Source organism: Schistocerca piceifrons, chromosome 2 (assembly GCF_021461385.2).
Source record: "Schistocerca piceifrons isolate TAMUIC-IGC-003096 chromosome 2, iqSchPice1.1, whole genome shotgun sequence".
Classification (NCBI taxonomy): domain Eukaryota; kingdom Metazoa; phylum Arthropoda; class Insecta; order Orthoptera; family Acrididae; genus Schistocerca; species Schistocerca piceifrons.
Genome location: NC_060139.1, coordinates 766,290,230 through 766,300,197, shown reverse-complemented (window position 1 = coordinate 766,300,197; position 9,968 = coordinate 766,290,230). Strand labels below are relative to the sequence as shown.

The 9,968-nt window shown below is 46.1% G+C and overlaps 1 non-coding gene across 1 annotated transcript; it reads left to right on the top strand.

The window, feature by feature from the left end:
* The first annotated feature begins 345 nt into the window (after positions 1 to 345).
* Trnas-cga lies at positions 346 to 420 on the top strand. Its single transcript has one exon. It is a non-coding gene; the product is annotated as a tRNA-Ser (tRNA).
* The last annotated feature ends 9,548 nt before the right edge of the window (positions 421 to 9,968 follow it).

Here is a 9,968-nt window from a genome sequence, read left to right as displayed (position 1 = left end):
AGTTTCCGAAATGCTCGTGTCGTACCTCTGGGCCATCATAGTCTGCTTTCGGTCAAACGCGGATAGATCGCGCGCCTTTCCCATTCTACATACGGACAGTACTGATACTACATGCACCGTGCGAGTGTGTGACTAGCAGTCACTGCTCACCAGGTGTCTCTGCTATTGCCTGGACGATTTTAAATAGATAGTAGGTCGGTGATCATAATGTTCTGGCTGATCAGTATATATAGTTCAGAAAACACTGTAAAACGCATATACAGAGTCTCCCAGAAATGGAGGAAGTTTGGAAGGTAGGAGACGAGGTACTGGCAGGAGTAAAGCTGTGAGGACGGGGGTGAGTCGTGCTTGGGTAGCTCAGTTGGTAGAGCACTTGCCCGCGAAAGGCAAAGGTCCCGAGTTCGAGTCTCGGCCCGGCACACAGTTTTAATCTGTCAGAAAGTTTCTCCCAGAAATGTTGCGTCTATCTTAGAGCGGTTACATATGGAGCCTTAAGGAATAAATTCGGGATAAAAAAAATGTCGTGTGACTAGTGCCTCCCGTCTGGTAGACCGTTCGCCGGGTGCAAGTCTTTCGATTTGACGCCACTTAGGCGACTTGCGCGTCGATGGGGATGAAATGGCAATGATTAAGACAACACAACACCCAGTCCCAGCGTGGAGAAAATCTCCGAGCCAACCGGGAATCGAACTCGGGCTCTTAGGATTGACATTCTGTCGCGCTGACTAGTCAGCTACCGGGGGCGACAATCGAGGATAGGAACCCATGTCCAGAAACGTCATCCAACGAGCGTCGATGTTATAGACGCCGGCGCATACCACTAGGCCACGCTGCGGCAGCAAACCTGACTTTGTATGCTGAGGGACCATATGTTTCGTTGTGTTCTTTATCATTGGCCACGATCGCCAATGGGGACGATGGAGCTAGCTGCTGTGTAACAGGCCTTGCGTACTACGAATGCGATCTTCTGTTGCCTTGGTGGATAACGGTTTCAGACATCTGCAGTTTATTTTTCACCTGTATACCGAAAAACATTGGAGATTTTAGAGAGTTCCCGGGGAAAAATAAACTGCAGAAGGAAACCCATGTCACCGTCAACCTCCGAGGCAATAGATCGTGGCATTCTTAGGACATAAGGCCTTTCTGCGCAGCAGCTAGCTTCGTCTTCTCCACTAGCGATCGTGGCAATCAGTCGCGATCACTGAATGACAGGCAACATTGCGAGACGTTCCACCTGCAGTGAGAAGTCATGTTTGCTGCCAAAGGTGTGTGCTAATGGCAGTCACTATCGCCCGTAACTTCGATCCTCTGTATCATCGTTGGATGACGTATCAGGACACGGGTTTCTATCCTCGATTTGTTCCTCGACACATCCTCTACAGCCTCTTTAAGTTTGTTATAATACATCTGGGACAAGCTGTACAAGGGGCAGTCAAAAACTTGCCGTTCTAATGTCGTACAGTCCAGAATTGGTATACCAATTAGGCAAAATCTCTCTGAGAATTGAGACAAACATCCCACCGACGAACCAGGTCGAAGATATCTGTTTGATGAACCCACCTGCTGCATGAAGAAACTCGAAAGTGCCTGCTGCACGTCCTCGTCCGGCCCGGAATCGTTGAACCTTCAAGACCTTTTTTAAGAGGCAATAGGCGTGATAATCAAATGGGGAAAGACCAGGACCATAGGACGGGTGCTCGAGTGCCTCCCACTTGAGTTGGCGTAACTTCCGCGTTACGACATTTGCGATGAAGCATTACTCCCCTTGTCACATGGAACTTGGCGCACCATTCCACAACGGTGGTTTTCGACAGACATTCTGCCCCATACACATTGTTCATGCTCTGATGGATGTCTACCGGTGTTTGTCCTTCGGTAGCTGAGAAAAGACTAACAGCACGTTTCTCCTGTTAGGACGCGTTTGGTATTAACGACGCCATAGTTCGTGTGTCTGCATTTACTACACTCACGTCGGAAAGACACCACTGCCGGCCTAATTCCTTGCCTAAATGTCGGTGCTTATATACTCACATAGGAGCTGCGCTACGTTGCATACATGCTGCAGCAACATCTTCAGACGGAAAGTTTTTGAAGAGCTAAAACCATTTGACCATTGCCCACGGCGAGACAATGTCGGCTGTTGGCGGTGCTGATAGCTGGCATGGTGAAGAAAGCATATCGAAGAAGCAGACAAGAATGATGATTCATTCTAGCGACGTTACAGACCGAGAATGGGAAAAAGCACTGACTAAGCGACTTCGTCAAAGATTGTTGTGGACCGGTTCCTGGCAGCGAGCATCTAGGAAACAGCGAAACTGGTGTGCTACAGTTACAAGCACCTACAGAAACTCGTTGAAGTACGGTGAAACCACGAGTGGTGACAAGGTGTTGGACATACACGCCTCACTGCTGAATGTAGGAAGCTGGCCTACTCTATAAACCTGGATAGCAAGCGGTCTATGACAGATATGACGACAGAGAACAATGGTGGTGCAGGCACGTCTTGGAGCACACCACTCAGCACACTTCGTTGAACATGGAGCTCCACAGAGAAGACTCTTTAAGTGTTCACCCAACAGCACTGTCAGTTATGACTACAGTGGACACGGGCTCATCGACATTGGCCAATGTATCGATGGAAAAGTGCCGCCTGCTCGGATGTGTCGCGTTGCTCGTTACAGCAGGTCGATGGTTGTGTCCAGATACACCGTCATCAAGGCGAACGGCTGCTCGGTGCTCGGTAGATGCGCCGCGGCACGTCACTGGCTACTAGGGACAATATTACGCTTATGTTTATCTAGTCAGACACAAGTCTCAATCAGTACGTTTTATTTTTACCAGTTTCACTTTATAATTTTACAAAAGAATCATCAAAAACTGTTTTAAATTCAGTACTTGGCTGATTAGACTGCCGGAAATGTGAATGTGGACTACCTGCATCCCTTCACGCTTCAAGTCTTTCCCGGCCCCGGTGTCATCTTCCAGCAGGATAACTGTCCGTGCCACAAGGCCAGAATCGTGCTACAGTGTTTTGGAGAGCACGGCAGTAAATTCACCACAATGCATTTGACGCCAGATTCGTCTGATCTCCACATGATGTAAAACATAGGGCGCTGGCTCCGCGCACACAAAACCAGCAGCTACTAATTTATGGGAACTGCGTCACCTGTGGGAGGACATCTGGTGCTAGATACCTCCGGAGCCCTACCGAGGACTTGTAGAATACATGAAAAGTAGTATCATTACTGTGTTTCTATCCAAAAGGGACAACACGTTATTAAGCAGTTGGTTATAATGTTTTGGTTTATCACTGTGTGCCATGACCCATTATAGCTTCCCTGTCCTATTCCGGGGAGTGTGGAGCGAACGAGCAACTGTTATGCTCCAGTAAGCACTGTTATCACTGTTATTTCGTCCTCGTGGAACTTTAGCGGTCAGGTCCAGAGGACTACGCAGAGCAGTCGCCTTGTCACTGTCCGCCAAATGGCGCCATTTGGATGTGGCATTGGAGGTCACTGTGTCGGCGCATTGCTATCCCAGCCGTCAGCTATCCAGACCTTGGAGCCACTACTTCTCGTTCAATAAGCTCAGTTGGTCTTACGAGGTTGACTGCATCTTGCTCCATTCCTCTCGACTGGTAAAAATCGCTGGTTGTGCCAGGAATTGACTGTTAGTTCTCCGCCTGGCGCTCAGAAGCACTGACTGCTAAGCCACGGAGGCGGACTCACTTAAGACAGGTATCCTGTAGTCTGACAAACTTTTCGGCGCACTACGTTGATGGAGAGCTGAGTGACATCATGTGAGTTCTGTCATTTTTAAGTAACTTGAATTTATTAGGTTCAACGCAGTAAATAAAACTACATAACTGTGTTTATTTTTTCTTGTTATACATCACCAAGCGGGAGCCATAGAGACCAGTGTCGTAGACTTCCTTTGTATAGCGTCCAATTGGTACCGGTTGGAGAAAATCTACCAACCGACGTCTCACCCCCCCCCCCCCCCATCCCCAAGGAGAATATGCCACTTCGTCGCTGATATTTGGTGCTCATTGTTAAAGTATGTATTATTCTAAATGGATCAAATATTGTGAGGTTGTACAGGGTTATTGTAAATGATTGAAGCGATTTCAGAAATCTGCTGTAGCTATGTTATTTGGCATATTGTTACAGGGCTTTGCACACACATAAAAGAACTAAAAAGGTCTTTTGGATATATTACAAGTTCTACATATGTGTCCCCTTCTGATTCTGCAGATATCAAGTCGATAACCAAGTTCTTCCCACGTTCGACGCAGCATGTCCCTATAAATTGTTCAAAAGCACTGTTGATCCGAGCTCGCAGTTCTGGTAGGTTTATTGGTAGAGGAGGGTAAACACTGGAGCTTTCATATAACCCCACACATAGAAAAAAAAATCGCACGGGGTTAGATTCGGAGACCATGACACGAATTGCTGATCATCAACCCCAACACTACCGATCCATCGCTTTCTCAATTTCTGTTTAAGAAACCACGAACATCATCTGATGGAAGTGGGGTGGAGCACCATCCTGTTGTTAGATGAGTCTACACTGTCGGTTCCAGTTGTGGCATGAGCCAGTTTTCCAGAGCGTCCAGATACACATGTCCTGTAACGATCTTTTCCCAGAAGGAAAACTTTAAACCGTGAAACTGCACAGAAAACATGAACTATTCGTGAATCTCGAATGTGCTGCCCGTCAGCGCGGTGGATCATTGTTGAACTTCGTTCTGAAGTGTCGCTGCACTGTTACCGCAGACTAATGTGAATGCATTTCAAGCGTAACATATGCTTCCTTGGCGTCTGTCACCGTCTTCACTAACTGCTGCGCTCTCGTGGCAAAGATCTGAAGTGCGGCTGCAACAATACAACAGTTTTTGGGTGTTTGTGTAAGAATGTTGAGTTTTGTCACAATATGTCTGTCTATTGATGTAGCTACATTGAATTTATGAGGTCGTTTCCATCATTTACAATAACCTTGTAAAGGAGCCTAGTCTACGTGCCAAACTGTAAATTTTTATTTTCCGAGCTATTCATAGCATTGGAACTATTACATTTGTACTGAAAGCATTACATTATTGTGCCATTCTGCTGTATATTGTGTTTGATCATTTGCAAAGAATGTAATGTAGTTGAATCACATGATATTTTTACTACAGTATATACAGCAAATGAAAGATATGTTAAAAAATTTAATAATTCATCACCAAAAATGTCGAATATTAACGAACGTCTCTGGAGTATTGAATTTACGTGGAAAGAAGTGACCAGTGAATTAATTATGCAGTAATTAAAGCAATTTTAACCAAAGGTAGGAAGTGGGCGGTCCAAGTCAAATATTGATATCTATTAATTTTCTAAAGATGGAAGCAACACTTATCATCAATAATAAGATTTATATAATCCAAAATTCGTTAGTAAAATGTCGGCTGCAATTGATACTTATGGAGTATCTTTGGAGCAGCAAAGTCAGAATTACAGTACGTTTCTGCAGCTACAGAAAACTCAACACGACGAAAGGAATATTTTCAACACTAAAATGTTTTCTCCACCCTTTTAACGTATTTCTACAAGATCCTAAGAAGAACTTGTGATTAGGGGGGAAAAATAGGTAATAAGTGTAGCCATGACGAAAATGTCCAGAAAAAATATCTCTAAATAGTGATCACTGTGAACCTACGCAGTGAACAGTGGCGAGAGATTGTGTCCGCTCCCACTGCTCGCGGCACAGTTAAAAGCCCAACCTCACTCGGGAGGTGGCGTCAAGGCTGGGTTGCTACTACTATTTGCAGTGTCTGTGTTATAGGCTATGCAATGTCCTTCAGAGATGCAGGAACAGACGCTGCGGCGGTCGACAGCTGTATGAAATAAAAGAAATTTAATTGCAATTGCGAATACGTTTAGCTTTCAGCTGCGCAGTTGATTAGTGATAATGAAAATTTGTTTTGTTTTGTTTTGTTGTAGGGCGCAAAAACAACTAGGGTCATACGCTCCCATCAGAACTGTAGAACACAAATACAAAGAAAGGAGTTAAAACGACTACACATTAATCCCAATCGACGGGAGAGAAGACAGCTAAAAACAGGGACGAGGAGAAAGGTCTATAAAATATGCCATAGAGAAACTGAGGTCTTGTACTAAAACTTAAATGGCGTTCGCCGTATTGCTACGACGGATAAAAAGTAAAATGAGGCCGACAGCCCGCACGTTATTCGCTTAAACGGACGGTAACTGAGACGGCAAACACAAACGAGAACTAAGTGGATTAAAAAAAGGGCATTCCGTCAGGAAATGGCGGACCGTCAAAGGTTGAGCGCAATGAGTACAAAGTGGTGGGGGAGCACCACTTAACAAATGGCGATGGCTAAAGAGACAGTGCCCGATACGCAACCTAGCTACAATGTTCTCCTCACGGCGAGATGGCCGAGAGGAGATCGTCCAAGCCGCTAGGTGGAGCTTAATAACCGGGAGCTTGTTCCATGAAGGGAGGACCAGTGGCGACGCCAAAGGGACACCACCTTCTGACAGACGGCAACACGAAGATCATCGGAGGGAATGTAAGACCCAGCGGGCTGAGGTACGAGGACTGCAGCCTTGGCAGCAGCGTCAGCGGCCTCGTTTCCTGTCAGACCGAAGTGACTAGGAACCAACATAAACATGACAGGTTGACATATGGAAGTATGGGCCGATCCTGGAGATTTAAAGGGACATTGTAGGTCCTATGCCGCCAATGTTAAAGTATCGAATTTTGTGACCGATTATCTTGGAAACTTTTCAAGACACCAACTTACAATTTTTCATAATTACTGAAGGCACCTTTCTAGATACACTGAACTAGAATTATTACTAAAATTGTATTGCTGGGCATGTTGTCTTTTTTTTTAATCGAACACCCAATTTTTTGACGGAATTTTGTAAATAAATGAGCATAAAACAAAACAACTTAGGATATTTTAATTATTCTAGTTCCAAATGTGTTGAATCTCAAACTTGGCATGCTGTGAAAATTTCATGTCTCTACCATCAGTACTTTTTTAGAAAACGGGTCATTTATTGCAAAAAATGTAGTTCAGAGACATTGAGGTTTAAAATATTTTTTATTACAAATTCTTATACAGACTCACATTTGTGCGTCTTTTATACACTAGAATTGACCTGGCCCATAGTCTGTGTCTTCTTCAGTGTCACAACAGCCCAGTGCTTGCCTATTCCTTACCTTTCTTGCTTCTTTTGTCATTTGCTGAGCAGCTAACTCTGCCTCACGTACACGAAGCTCATCCAGTTCCCACAATGCTTTGGCTGTGTTCTGTGCAAATCTTCTCCAGAACCTTAAGTCTTTCATAGTTCCTACCATTAAAAGTTATTACAGCACCAGACACTGCTAACTTTAGAGTCATAAGGCCAACAAATACATTTTTAGACACACGGCACCACACAACATTATTGAAGAACTCATTCACATTCTGGGTCTTCCCATGTAAACACTTCTTTAGTAGCTTAGAATTTGCCAAATCACCGTAATAGATTTGATTGCCTCCATTACTGCCAAAGGAAGAGAATGTTTATGTGTAAATTCATGCAAGGTGCCAGAAAATTCAGCTTGCCTATATTTACACTAAGTGTTTGGTGGAAGTGGACACGAAGCATGACATGGCTTTTCGTCGGTGTTTTCAAGTACTTCAGAAGGAAATGCAGCTCTCACATATCTGTTACCCGCAAATTTGGGTTTCTTGAACTTACTTTTACACTTAGTCATTTTATTAACGTATAAAAAGCAATAGAAGTTAGTTTACTACAAAAATAGCAAATAATCACACTACTTTCAACGAAAACTAGTATCAGAAACAAAAGACTGTTTTGTTTATTCGTAATGCCAACTTCTGAGACGCAGCAGTAGGCACAAAACAAAGCAATTCACAGCCTTCTAGACTGTGTAGTTCCAAGATATGACTGCTGAACTCTGGCAGTATATGTGTAGCCGCGAAATTTGAGTCAGAAGTCAACATTCAAAACATTATTTGAAGGTCTCACAATTGCCTGGTTTTAATGTATTATGTACCAAAATGTTCAGGAAAGTCCAAATCATATTATGGAGTAGAAAACAGGAAATGTCAAATTTCAGTGAATTTCAGGTACAATATCCCCGTAACCATCCGTTTTTCTCGCGCGCTGTTCGAGACTGGAACGGTAGAGAAACAGCTTGAAGGTGCTTCTATGAAATCTCTGACAGACACTTAATTGTGGATTGCAGAGTAATCATGTAGATTTAGATGTAGGCGAGCTCGGATAGGCGAAGTGGTTAAGACGACCGTTCGTGATAAGGGAGAAATCCTGTTTTGAGTCCTTGTCCGGCACAAATTTTCACTGTCGTTGTACAGCTGAGATCTATACACTTTCGCAACTGCGAATAAATTTCTTTCTTTCAAGGCTGGATGTGTCGGCTGACTTGTAGAGGGCAATCGATAGCCCATTGTAAACAGCGGACGGACAAGCGTGCGATCACGTAACGGTTCTTAATACAGAGCAGCGCGCGGGCGCACGTGGGCGGAGACGTGGCAGAAGCCGAGGCAGCATCCGGCGGTCAATGCGAGCAGGGCGGAGCGGGGCGCTGGTCCGTGACAGCCACAAATCACGTCCACAGCCGGCGGGCAGCGGCAGCAGCAGCAGCAGCAGCAGCAGCAGGCAGATGAAGCCGTCGCCAGCGGCAGCGCCAGTGGGAGCCACTTGACCCGCGGCCGCCTACAGATTTGAGCCCGGCCCGGGACCCTGTCCGCCCAGGAATGCGGCCGTCCCACACGGCACGCACAGCCCGACACCCAATCGCTTGTTTTATAGGCTCCTGCCTCAGTAACCCTTTAATGCTCCAACACAAACACTGTCGATCGCTCTAACAAAGTGGTTACTGGTTGGAAGAGAGCGCGGTCCAGACCCCTCTACAAGATATACTGTCCAGTCACCTGTCAAAAGCCTGAATAACTGCCTTTTGTAGGGCGGCCAACTGTGAGACGTACAGATGGAATGTCAATGAGGTACCGACAGGGATGTGGAGCCGTGGCAACTGCAGTGCCATGGCCAGCTGCGCTAGATTTCTCGACTGAGCACCAGTGCCGCGAACAGCTCCACCGAGGTGGTCCCACAGATTCTTGGTTGGGTTTGAAGCTGGGGGGTTTAGCGGCCAGGGGAGTACGGTAAACTCATCCTGGTGCACCGACCGCTGTGGCCGAGCGGTTCTAGGAGCTTCAGTCCGGAACAGCCCTGCTGCTACTGTCGCAAGTTCGAATCCTGCGCCGACCTGGGTGGCCGAGCGGTTCTAGGCGCTACAGTCTGGAACTGCGCGACCGCTGCAGTCGCAGGTTCGAATCCTGCCTCGGGCATGGATGTGTGTGATGTCCTTAGGTTAGTTAGGTTTAAGTAGTGCTACGTTCGAGGGGACTGATGGCCTCAGAAGTCAAGTCCCATAGTGCTCAGAGTCATTTGAATCGAATCCTGCCTCGGGCATGGATGTGTGTGATGTCCTTAGGTTTGTTAGGTTTAAAGTCCCATAGTGCTTAGAGCCATTTGAACCCTCACCCTGGTGCACGGCCATACACTGCGACATGTTTCAATGTCCTGCTGATAGATGCAATCGTGCCAAGGGAAAATGCCACGGGTAGGTTAGGTCCAGTGTGCCTTCCAGATTGACGACGTCATACAGGGAATGCCACAAAAACATTTTCGCAGACCATAACGCTCCCTCCTCCAGGCTGCACCCTTACGACGATTGTTGCGCGGTTCCAGACTGAAGCGCCTAGAACCACTCGGCCACAGCGGCTGACCCCGTCGTTAACCCTTGTCAGCTACGGTCCGTGGTGCACCACGGTTGCCTAGCGCCAATTTGCTATGTACGGTATACTTTAATCACGGCGGCACGCGAACAGTTTACAAACTTACCCGTTTCGGAAACGCTTCCAC